The sequence below is a fragment of the Miscanthus floridulus genome, chromosome 17 (assembly GCF_019320115.1).
Source record: "Miscanthus floridulus cultivar M001 chromosome 17, ASM1932011v1, whole genome shotgun sequence".
Lineage (NCBI taxonomy): Eukaryota > Viridiplantae > Streptophyta > Magnoliopsida > Poales > Poaceae > Miscanthus > Miscanthus floridulus.
The window spans coordinates 4,815,424-4,828,413 of record NC_089596.1 but is presented as its reverse complement, the minus strand read 5'-3'; the positions used below and the strand labels follow the sequence as shown (position 1 = coordinate 4,828,413).

At 46.0% G+C, this 12,990-nt stretch overlaps 1 pseudogene; it reads left to right on the top strand.

Moving 5' to 3' along the window:
* LOC136515117 (uncharacterized) overlaps positions 1 to 1,086 on the top strand; it is a 17,575-nt pseudogene extending 16,489 nt beyond the window's left edge.
* Positions 1,087 to 12,990: the final 11,904 nt, after the last annotated feature.

Below are 12,990 nucleotides of genomic sequence, written 5' to 3'. Positions count from 1 at the left end.
TGACTATTGAGTTCAGAGACTACTGTAAATCCTCTGATGTAATCTAGATCTTTTCTTAGTGTTCGTTTGGACTTGGAGTATCTCTCTGTTTTTGTTACTAGTAAACGGTATGTGTTTTGCATAGACTTCTTTGCTTGGTAGTTTTAGTACATATTTGCACTTCATCACGCGGGCAATAATTTATAAACCTATTATTTCAGTTTACTATCCCAACATGAGCCATGTCAGTAGAAGACCGTAGTTGGATGTATGAAGGCTGGAATGACAATGATTGTCATTCCTTGGAATGGGTGCGAAATACAAATGCTTTTCTAGACCAGGCAAATCGCTACAGCCACAAATTTAAACCTCACAAGGGAGGATCTAACTCTATTGCAGCAATAAGGCAAAAATTGGTTAGTGTCCAATTACTAAAGTTCTATTGGTACTTTTTTACAGCAACACTATTAAATTTAGATTCTTATTGTTATAGTCAAAGAAATTAGGAAGACCAATATCTGATATCGAGGCATGGGTCCATACACATAGAGGTTCAAATCCTGAAGATATTACTTCACTAAACACTGAAGAAGCAACTACATGCTTGGTAAGTGCGAGATGAAGATCCTAATACTGCAGTTAATGTTTTGTTTGGTTGCTGTTAATATTTTGTTCACATCATACATACATACATAACAGGTTGATCCTCCAGTGGATGCCATGTATACAATTTTTTTTATTTGAAGCAAAAAATCCACTTTTCTACTGATCCTTCTTAATCCTTTAGCAACTATCCACACATTAATTTATATGGTACAGGATAAATACAAAGCAGAGGCCATTGAGTTAAATGGACCAGATTTTGATTGGTTACATTCTCTAGTGGATGCTAGAGCTCTTTATGAATGCTCTTGTGGTCGCCCACATAGAAAATGGTCCACATTTAATGGAATGATCAATGACAAAGAAGTCCTCCCTGACTTAAGGAGAAGTCGTGCCTGTGCAGTGGCTGCTAGACGTCAACGCCAAGAGGAAGAGGAACGATCAAGGAAGGAAGCTCATGATAGTCGCGTGGCCAAGGAATAAGCCCAAAATATGTTGGAATAGGGTAGAATGGTGCATGCTGACAATGAGAACATCCAAAAGTTTATGGAGGCGACATCTCACGTGCATCCTTATTCATCTTCGTAGTGCCCATGAACAACTTTTTAATTAGTATACATTGGATTGGATTGTTGAAATGCAGAGTGTTGTTCAGCACACTGGTATGCCTGCAACGTTAGTTCCTCCTCCTCTGCCTCCCCCACCCGCGCCTCCTGTATATGCCGATCCACCATCTTCAAATCCCTCTCCCAACAATGTAAGTTTGATGATTAGCGTACTTATTTTTTTTATCTTTGTATGTGCACTGGGACTTGAGGTTTCTATCTAGTAGTCCTGTAGAGTTTCAGCTGCTTGGTATGTGCATTATTTCTCCTATAGAACATTGTGTTTTTGCTAATCAGATATGGCTTAGTAGTGTCAGCTGTAATGTCATTCACACAAGTAGTACATTTCAACTAGTTTATTATGTTTGGCTTAGTAATGTCAGCTGCATAACTAGCCTATGTTTGGCTTAGTAATATCAGTTGTACATCACATGTACAGGACCTAGAACTTTGGTATTACCTTTTAGTGCAATATACATTCAAACTTGTTATAATTTTTCCTCACACTTCTACTTATTTAATTGTTTTCCTTGTTTAACTGAATAGGCTTGTACCGGTGGCTCTTCCGTTGGAATAGAAACTCCTGATGAAACATTGAGTAGAATTGCTTTGGGAAGATTCCGTGGTGTAACACTCTCGGTGTTACGTTGTACAGTTTTTGCTAAACCTTGCATGAGCATCAACTTGTGTGTAAATGCGTATAATATAGGGTATACATCGATATTCGGAACATGAAACGTTCATTTGAAACAAGAAACAAATGTTACATTTCATGTCTCTTTGTATCATTTAGGGTTCTAAGTGAATTTTTATCGAACAGAAATGCTACGGAACGTATCGGCGGAACGTAGTAAAGTTGGTAGCCCGAAATTCATAGGCGGTGATGAAATACATGCGGTCGAGGACGAAGTTCGCTAGCTAGTATATCAAATAGCTCAGAAATGGAATTCGACGCGAAACCGTTCGAGGTTTAGTCATTTCGCGTAAGTCTGTAAATGGGTCGACAAAGTCATGTTCGATAATTTTTGTAGAACGATTGGGTTAAGAAGTGGCATGATGTTTTGGCTTAATTCAATAGCCCTATGTACCCTCTTGAGGATAGAAGAGACGGTTTAGCTACGGGATCATCGGGTAGGATTTTTCAATAGCTTGAACAAGCGTGCATGTCACATAATGTGAACGGAGGCAGCGCTGGCCACGGTCACCGCCTCTGCTCGGCCGGGCACCGTTGCTGGCCCACCTTGCACGCGCTGCCATGCCGGCCGCGTCCTCACCGCCGCGCCTATGCAAGCATGCCCGCGCGCGTGGCCCTTGCGTTGATGGCCATGGCCGCCTGCCACCACGCGCTGGCACGCAGCTCGCACATCCACTGCTGCCCGCGCCATGCCCATGCTCGGGCCGGACTTGCCACCGGGTCCCGTGCTAGATCTCACGCCATCGCTGCTACACGGTACCATGCACCCTACGCACGTACGCGCACCGTGCCGGTGGACCTAGCTACCCTGCCTCGCCATCGCGTCGCACGGCACCCCAGTCATGCTGCGCGCCGTCCATCGAACCACGTGGCACTTCTCCTGTTGGCCCGACTCGGCTGCACGCGCGTGGAACGACTGCCTACTTTGCTAGCGCATCCGTGTCCGTAGCTTATGCTTCGCGCCAACTGGAAAAGCATGAGGTGTATTACCCCACCCATGACTTAGACCTGGCTGCTATGGTCCATGCTTTGAAGATTTTAAGGCACTATCTGTTGGACAACAAAGTGCATATCTTTACAGATCACAAGAGACTCAAGTATATTTTCACTCAGTCGGAGCTAAATATGAGGCAAAGGAGATGGTTAGAATTGATAAAGGATTACAACTTGGAAGTCCATTATCACCCAGGAAAGGCCAATGTAGTGGCTGATGCGTTGAGCCAAAAGTCACACCAGGTTAAGGAAACACCTTTGTCTCGCAACCACGCAGAGGTGTTGGCTCACATTGCATTGACCTCAAAATTGCTGGAGAAGATTTTTCAGGAGCAAAAGGAAGACCTCGAAGAAATTCCCCACATCAAAAAATTGATTGCAGAAGGGTGTGGCCCTCACTTTAGTGTTGATGAGCATGGTGTAGTAAGATACAAGGATAGGCTGGTGGTTCCATTCAGTGAGGAGCTGAGAAGAAAGATTTTGAATGAAGTTCACCATTCAAAGCTATCTATTCATCCTGGCAGCAACAAGATGTATCATAATCTACGCCACTTGTACTGGTGATCCAACATGAAGCAGGACATCACTCGGTATGTCGTGGAGTGCGACATTTGTGGTAGGGTTAAAGCAGATCATATGCGCACCCCAGGATATTTGTAGCCCTTGCCCATTCCTATTTGGAAGTGGGAAGATATTTCCATGGATTTTATTGTAGGTTTACCCTGCACGACCAAGGCCTATAACTCTATCTAGGTCATTGTGGATCGCCTCACCAAGTCCGCTCATTTCCTTCTAGTGAATTCTAAGTATTCTGCCAGACAGTATGTCGAGTTATACTTGGACTAGATTGTTACTCTACACGGAGTTCCCCTCACTATCATCTCTGATAGGGGATCATTTTTTGTCTCTCACTTCTGGGAGCAACTCCATAAGTGGCTTGGAACTAGTCTCCTTCGTAGTTTAGCTTATCACCCCTAGACCGATGCCCAAACCAAAATGGTCAATCAAGTGCTCGAAGACATGTTGAGAGCTTGTGCCATTTCTTTTCCTAAAAAGTGGGATGGATGCCTGAAGTTAGCTGAATTTTCTTACAATAATAGCTACCAAGAAAGCATCTGCATGGCACCATTTGAGGCTCTATATGGAAGAAAGTGTAGGACACCACTCAATTGGGTTAAAGTGAGAGACCGTGGATACTTTGGGCTAGAATTCATCAAGGAGGCTCGTGAGCTAGTCGTCCTTATTCAGAGTCATTTGAAGGCAGCTCAGAACTGATAGAAAGCCTATGTAGACAAGCGCAGAAGGCCTTTGGAGTTTGAAGTTGGGGATTATGTGTACCTCAAGGTGTCTCCTATGAGAGGGGTGCATCGGTTTGGTATCCATGGCAAGCTAGCTCCCCGATACGTGGGTCCTTACAAAGTCTTGAAGCAGTGTAGCCTAGTTGCGTACCGTCTACAGATTCTCGATATGTTATCTGCGATACACAATGTGTTCCATATATCACAGTTGAAGAAATGTTTGCAGGTTCCAGATGAAGCTGTGGAAATTGAAAGGCTTCCACTTCGGCCAGATTTGACTTATGTTGAGCACCCTATAAAAATCCTAGATGAGAAAGAAAGAGTGACGTGGAACAGGGTGGTAAAGTTCTACAAAGTGCAATGGCAAAACCATTCAGAGGATGAGGCCACGTGGGAGCAAGAGAGTTACCTATTGAAGCATTACCCCCACCTCCTATGTGGTTCCGATAGTTAGTTGCTGCACCGAAATGTATTTTCTATCTCCTTCTCACACTAGGCACCTGAAATCTCGGGTCGAGATTTTGTTTTAGGGGGGTAGATTTGTAACACTCTCGGTGTTACGTTGTACACTTTTTGCTAAACCCTGCTGAGCATCAACTTGTGTGTAAATGCGTGTAATATAGGGTATACATCGATATTCAGAATGTGAAACGTTCATTTGAAACAAGAAACAAATGTTACATTTCATGTCTCTTTGTATCGTTTAGGGTTCTAAGTGAATTTTTATCGAACAGAAATGCTACGGAACATATCAGCGGAACATAGTAAAGTTGGTAGCCTAAACTTCATAGGCGATGATGAAATACGTGCGGTCGAGGATGAAGTTCGCTAGCTAGTATATCAAATAGCTCTGAAATGGAATTCGATGCGAAACCGTTCGAGGTTTAGTCATTTCACGTAAGTCTGTAAATGGGTCGACGAAGCCATGTTTGGCAATTTTTGTAGAACGATCGGGTTAAGAAGTGGCATGATGTTTTGGCTTAGTTCGATAGCCCTATGTACCCTCTTGATGATAGAAAATCTGTTTTAGCTACGGGATCATCAGGTAGGATTTTTCAACATCTTTAAAAAGCGTGCATGTCACATAATGTGAACGGAGCCAGTGCTGGCCGTGGTCACCACCTCTGCTTGGCCGAGCACCGTTGCTGGCCCGCCCTATGCACGCTGCCGCGTTGGCCATGTCCTCACCGATGCGCCTGTGCATGCACGCCCACATGCGTGGCCCTTGCGCTGCTGGACACGGTCGCCTGCCACCACGCGCAGCTCGCACCATCGCTGCTGTCGGCACCCTGCCCACGCTCGGGCCGGACTTGCCACCGGGTCCCATGCTATAGCTCACGCTGTCGCTGCTACATGGTACCACGCACCCCGCACATGTACGCGCACCACGCCGGTGGACTTGTCTGCCCTGCCTCACCATCACGTCGCATGGCACCCCGGTCGCGCTGCGCGTCGTCCATCGAACCGCGCGGCACTGCTCCCGTTGACCTGCCATGGCTGCACGCGTGTGGGATGGCTGCCTACTTTGCCAGCGCGTCTGTGTCCGCTGCCACACTACTCCACTGTCTCCCCTAACCTGCCAGCCTCTACGGCGACAGCGCCGAGCCAACGTGCCTACTTTCCCCTGTTCCTCTGTCGTCGGGCCACGCCGAGACAACATGTTGCATCGGCTAAAGCAGTGAGATTGTGTGCGCCTAGGGATGGAGTGAATACTTAGCCACACGCCAAAAGTGTCCACTGCTACTGCCGGCCGTTGCCAAGCCTAAATTTGATGGTTCCATCGCCGTTGGTCATTTTAAGACCTGCAGCAGCGCCGTGCAATTCCCCTAACCCACATCCACCGCTGTCCATTTCCTTGGCACTGAACCTTCGCCCTGCTTCACTCTACCACGTGCGCGCCCCAGTTCGCCCTGCTACAGCCTGCCCAACGATGTTGCTGTAGTCGTGCCATCGCTGTCGTCGCAAGGTCTGTCGTGTGCGTGTGGCCAGGTTCACTCGGGCAATCACCGGTCAATCCACCATGACCGGTAGACTCGGGGTGAGTCTCTGTTGCCTATCCGTGAGCTGGTTCACGCTGTTTGTGTTTTGGCTCATGGGAATGCGTCCGCCGTCGCAGGGAGAGGTCCACCGCCGGGGAGGAAGCCTGTGTTGGGCCGCGTCTCACGACGCCGAGTGGGCCACGCCGGTTGCTGCATGTGTGCACGGTCGGGAAGGCGGGGTGGGCCGAGTCGTCTCTCGCGGGTCGCGTGGTGAAATCGTTTTTCAATTCTCCAGTGCATTACCAACGTTTATTCAATATAATTTCTAGCTGAACTTTGATAAGTTGTAGTAAATTGTGTAGTTGTCCATAAATAGTGAGACCAATTTTGTTAGGTTCACAAAAATACCATCTACTTGTTAGTACAATTAGATTATAGTTAGCTATGACAATGGTGGGGTCATAAATTCAAACTAGAGAGCTTAATATTATGTGGATTAAAAATTGTAGGAATTTTTGTGGTAGATTGGTGATAGATATGGTTATGAAAATTTTACAGTAGGCTCACTAGATTATTATGTACTTGCTGTAAATTTGGTAGCCCTAGAGTAGGATGATAAATAGAGTAGCTATTATCCTTGCTTTATCATATATATTGCATAAATCAGCATTAGGAGTAAGAATACCAGTAGTTGTTATAATAATGTATGCCATACTTCATACTTGTTATTGGTAGCAATAGATAACATATCACCATGGTTGGTAGCACTAGCTTAGTAGTCCTACTAGTATAGGTCGAGTAGTTGCTATGCTTAGGATACCGGTAGCGTGAGTAACCTATCGTTACTCGCGATTAGGTGATAAATATGATCACTCATGATAAAATGGTGGAAAAGGAAATGGTGACCGGGTATGGATATGGTTTGGGGTACTGGTGGGTGTAAGGGGTTGTGTCCTGCGGCCAACAAGGCATACGTCGGTTACACTTTTTCCCTGTTTGTATCAGTTAAGGACCGATCATTATAATGGACGCTAGGCAAGTCATAGATCTATTGTCCCGAGCGCATACTAGGGTATGGACACATGAAAGACTTGTTGCTCTCTTGTCGTGGATCCGGCTCTTTCTGGACCGACTGATTGGAGGCGGGGACGGTGGAGGTCCTTGCACCGCACTGAGTCCGGAACTCAGGAGTGGGGGCTTGGAGTCCAAGTTTGGACGAGGACCTGGACACCTAGGATAGGAGGGTGATGGGTCAGTCCTGCTTGTGCCTGGGGTACAAGCAGGGCGTGTATTTTTGGGGCACCCAGTTGGGCACATTGGTTCACGAATCGCTGCTGAGTCGGTACGACTTGTCTTAACTCTAGCATCGTAGTAAGAATTGAATTTTGAAAGGAGAAGAAATGGAACTGATTGCTCAACTCTTACTTGAAAGTAGAACAAGTGCTTATATAGACTGGCTAGATAATAACTTAATACGGCTGATAATAATAACATAAATAAGGACTCACTATTAGTATTGCTTTCTGCTAAAAGAAAACCAGCAAACCATAAAGCTTCTCATATCCCTTGGAGTTGGGAAATTATTCCCACTAGTCGGATAAGTCTTGCGAGTACATTGTGTACTCAGGGTTTATTTACCCCTGTTGCAGGTGATGCTTGACAAGTACCGTTGTGTGGAGGATTCTTCTGGTGGGCTCAGACGGATCCTCGTTTTTATCGCTAGACGTTTTTTTTAAATTCCGCTGTTTATCATTCCGCACTCTGACATTTGGTATTGTAATAATGTAATTTTAAGAAACTCTGATGTATGAAATGGACAAGTATTGTAATTCATTCTCATTATTGGATCCTTGGAAAAAATGTGGATCTTTCAGGTTCTCCCTTGGGGTGTGCCCGATGGATACCGCCCGCTGTAGCTTGCTTTCAGGGTGCTTAGTGTCTGGTGGGAGACGAGCATCCCCGTAAGCGTTATTTCGGGCGGTTCTACCACACGTGGCCATGAAAATACAGCAACTATAAGTGGTGGTGGTACCTACTCTCCACCGTAGGATGAATTTCCATTCTTTTGTTGCTAAAACATGGCTTGGACAACATGCAGTTATGTTTTGTTGCCATAAAATCCATGGATTGGACAATAACTCCTTTTGGATCTAGTGTTTGATTGTTTTGAGGCCTAGTAGCTGTAATGTATTAGTGATCATCATAATTTTATTGTGATACTGCAATGTATGTGTTAATGAATGCACGTAATCGATGCTCATTAGATCATGTCCATGTGGTAGAATTTGAATTTTGTATTTAAATTCAAATACAAATATGCATACAAATTACAATTCGTCATGCAATAAAATTTCCCTTCAGATCCTGTTCCTAGGGATAGCAACTTTTCATGTAGGATTAGTTCCCTATGGATTATTTAAAGTCCTAGAGAAAGCAACTTTATAGGTAGGATGGATCATGGTGGTGTCAGTAGATTTCCCTACAAACGTGTTTCCTAGGGAAACAAAGTGCCCCTACGGGCACTAACCTGTTTCCCATCAAAACATGCCCTAGGAAACGTTCCCTATGAAACACCCTAGGGAAATGGTTTCCCTACGGTTTTTGGCCGTTTCCCTAGGAATTGGAACTCTAGGGAAACAAGTGGATTGTAGTAGTGACTCACACGTTCAATCATTCTTTTTTAAAAAACTTATGTCCAGTCATTCTTGCTCCTTCCTAAACCATGAAACCCTAGCATGATTTGGAGGCGGCGGCGGCAGCGGGGTACAGAGGCTGGGCATGGGAGGTGAGCGGGCAAATGGCCCAAGGGCCGATAGCCGGCCGCGCGTGGGAGGCGGGGCAGGCGGCCGGGTGCATTTGGCGGGCGGGTGGTGGCCGGCCGAGCGTAGTAGGCAAGCAAGCAGTCGGTCCCTCGCGGTCGGCGGGCATGGAAAAATACGAGGCACTAACCATGGAAGGGGCCAGGTACTTCAATCTTTGTGATGGGTGCTTTATTAGCGTGAAATAGCAGCAGTCTCTAGATGCTTATTAACCTCTGTAATTCGCCGATGTGATTTGTAGGCCAAATCACAGGGAGTTAAAAAAGTAGTTGTTAGAGTTTGGTCCTTTAATTTTTTAGCTTGCTAGATGATGATCCAAAGTCGTGGTGGCAGGGTAGAACTTTACCAGCAAAGGGTGTTGACATGCATAGCTTTATGGCAAGAATATGTGGTGTGCTACCAAGGGGTTCACAATTCCCAAGTTCAACTACTAATGTGACCTGGTATGTTGACACTAATGCTAGGTGTGATAAAAATGTTATTTTTATGTTGAATGGGCCAATGCTACTTGTGTGATATTAATTTGTGTTTATATGGATTTTTAGTTAAAATGTTGTCGGCTTTTGTCTAAAATTTGTCAAGTTTTGCATTGATTGAATTGTCTAATCCATATCAAATTTGGCAAAGCGTTAACCTAAAAATAGGGATAAAAACACAAAGAGTAAAATAAAATAGAGGCAAAATCACATGCGTAAACTTGTCCTTTTGTTAAAAAATGAACAAAGATAAGAAGACTTCACATAATAGAGGTAAAATTTTCCTTTATTTTGGTATCATAGAATAGAGGTGAAATCTCCCTTCGTTTTAAAATCGCAGGGGCAAGATCATAAAGTTAAAGAAACTAGAGGCAGAATTACCTGTTGCCATGAATGTGGACGTATAAACGCTGCAACTAAAAGTTTGGCCATGTTCGCTTCTCTTATAATCCGTTTTTTCAGCTTATTTTTTTAGCCGGAACAATATTTTTCTCTCACAACAAATAAATTGGAACAGTGTTTTGTTTTGGTTTATTTGTTCAGCCAAGCGAACGGGGCCAAAATGGAAATTCCATCCTTACATTCTATAGTTGGGTTGCGCTGGGAGCAGGGAGTAGTGTACAGTAGTGCGCTAGCGCGGCGGAGCGAGCATGCATATATTTGCATATTGATGCCCTGATGGAAGGAAAAAGGCAGCTGCCAGCAGGAGCAGGACACCAGGTGACGTGACGCAGGCAGGCAGGGCATGCGGCGTACGGACAGGCATGTGGGCGACGGGACCGGCCGGCGGCCGGCCAATCTCCAGCCGGCACGCCGCGTAGGCTAGCAGAGCTGTACACATCGGCCGGGCGCGGCGCCCAATGGACGCCGCCGGGGCCCGCCGGCTGCAGCGGCAGCCAGCCTCTCCTCCCTCTGCGTCCGACATAATAATGCTCGGGAATCTTAACTGGCTCCCCGGCCGCCTATGCTCGGTCGCTGGTGGCTGGCTGTCTCTCCGGCCGGCACAGGAGGCGCAATGATGGCAGTGCACGCTGTCGCCGCTGGCTGTGGGCTGTGGCTGCACACGCACGAACGCCCACGACACGCATGATGAAGGCGCACGCACGCATCAAAGCCGGCCGGCCAGCCGCGCATGGGGATCCTCTCACCCGATCGAACGCGCCCTCGTCACCATGATCTCTGCTCTACTCTATCGCCATGGCCCGGGACCACGTCGACCATGCATCCATCAGTAGGTAGGCCACACACAGCCGTGCCCCGCGCCTCTAGGTAGACGATCGAACGAAGCCGCCGGGCGCCAGGTGGACGACGATGGACAGTGGTGGTTTGCATTGCCCCGGCCGGCCGGCCGATCGAGTTGGCTTTTGCTTCGCTTCGCTTTGCCTTTGCAGCGCGCGGACGGCGCGGCGATCGATGATCCAGGCATGCATGCATAGCAATAGCATCTGATAAATCTGATCTGTGATGATCGGATTCCCCACGATCGACCGCGAGCCGCCATGCGCGCGGTTCGCTTTGGAGCAGCCACCACTCGCTGCAGGCGGTATGCAATGCAAGCGCGCACCATGCGCATCGTCGACCGGGTCGTGGCCATGGTGCTCTGGTCTCCGGCCGGCCGTCTCTGTGCTGGATCCCAAGAAGAAGAAGAAGACCCATGCAAGGTGCTGCTGGAAAGGAGGAGCACCGGCCGGCCGGGGTCTCGATCCGACTGCTTGTTTAACGCATGGATGCCCATCTAGGGAGGATCGACTGACTGACTCTTCTGCATGCCATTGCCATGCATTTGTACGTATGCTGAATTGCTCATGGATGCATGCATCAGGCAAGAGGCCAAGATTCCATGGTACGTGCATGGCGGCCGTCCTGCTAGTAGCATCTCGCAGACTTCGTGCTCCGCGCGCGCCCCTACTGAACCTCACCATAGCTGCAGTAGCTTCTTCCAGCGGCGGATCCGCGTGCAGGAGGGGGTGGAGGTAGCACCAGGCAGGAGGATCTGTCTTCCTTGTTCAACCCAGCGGCAGCATGTACAGTCTGCTCTCTGCGCACTGTGCATGCATGCTTGTCTCTCTTCTTTGCACACTGCTCCTGCTCTGCTCAGCCTATGAGGGTGTTCGGCTGGCCAGCCCACTCATGCGGTCACTGTTCATATGAACAGTGACTTCCAGTCAAAACAGTATTTTTACTTTTTTTTTTTCAGACCAGCCGAACAGCCTCTATGTTGGTTGCCTCTTCCTACTGCTGGGAGTTATTATTATTATTATTCTAGCCAAATAAAACCAATAAGAATTTAAAAATAGCATGTAACAAGCTTTGGATTTTTAAAAACTAGTACAGTCATTTTTAGTCGCGCCAAATGCGACTCAGCCACTACAGTCATGCCATATGCATTGGCCGTACTAACTAGCGTCGGGTGCATGTGCTTTGTTAACAAACTTTGGATTTCACCTAAACACGTGTGCTAATGAATTCCATTACAAAAAAAACTACCTTTTTTTTAAAAACAAAAAAACTACTTTTCGAACCATGAATTTAGATAACATTTTCGGATTCCATTCTAAGGCTAAACAACTTAACTTAAGTTTTAAATATAGCAATACATGAAGATCTTCAATTTCAAAACTTAAGGAAGTATGATACCAAATAAAAAAATGTGTCATGGTTATTTTGTAACACCTACTTATAAATTTTGGAAAAAAAAATAGAGATACGTAATTCTTCATTTTTGATCGACAAAACAAAAAAATAAATCGCCAACAAAAAGCTATGCAAGCTAACGGAGGCAAATATAGCCACGCCAATGATGGCGTGACTGGCCTCCGTGTCACGCCATTCACTTTGGCGTGACTCAGTTAACCAGTCAAGCCAAAATGTTATGGCGAGACTGAGCTTCATGTGTTGGTTGCCTGTGTCTCGTAGTCTGGCTAAAAAGAGATGCTGTTTTACATGAGAAAAAAAACACAATACAAGGTTGTGAGTGTAGTTTTTATTTCGTACAGATATACTCTTAAAATTCCTATTGTCTTAACCTTCTTTAAAATACATTAATTGTACTTGATATGATATATACTAATCCTACACTAATAATAATATCATTAGCTGGGCAATGCATCCGGCGAGTGCGAGTACGGCTCCTAGAAACGCTTAAAATCTACGTGTCTGTAGAGCCAGGTTTAGAGACCTGTTTTGCATCCCGTGAGCGTACCCCAGAAAGCAATACAAGCTATTGGGCCAACCCAACCGAACGGCCCATATAATGTACGGATAGGCTCGGACTTTGACTCATGGAGCCCGTGTGATGCCGGGTGCTTGAAGTTTGAACTTAACGAGAAAAATAATCCAACTTCCTCAAAAGAAAAAAAAAGTGATGACTTTTTATTAAAATGATCTATCTTAATGAGAAAAATACTAGGGCCATTTCGAAGAAAACCTCAAACTTGAGAAAGGAAAACAAATAGATTTTAATAAGGCAGCAAAAAGGATAGAGAAAACAAAATAAAAAACCATAACCAATCCAAACCAGCCAAATGTAGGCCCTGTTCTGCAG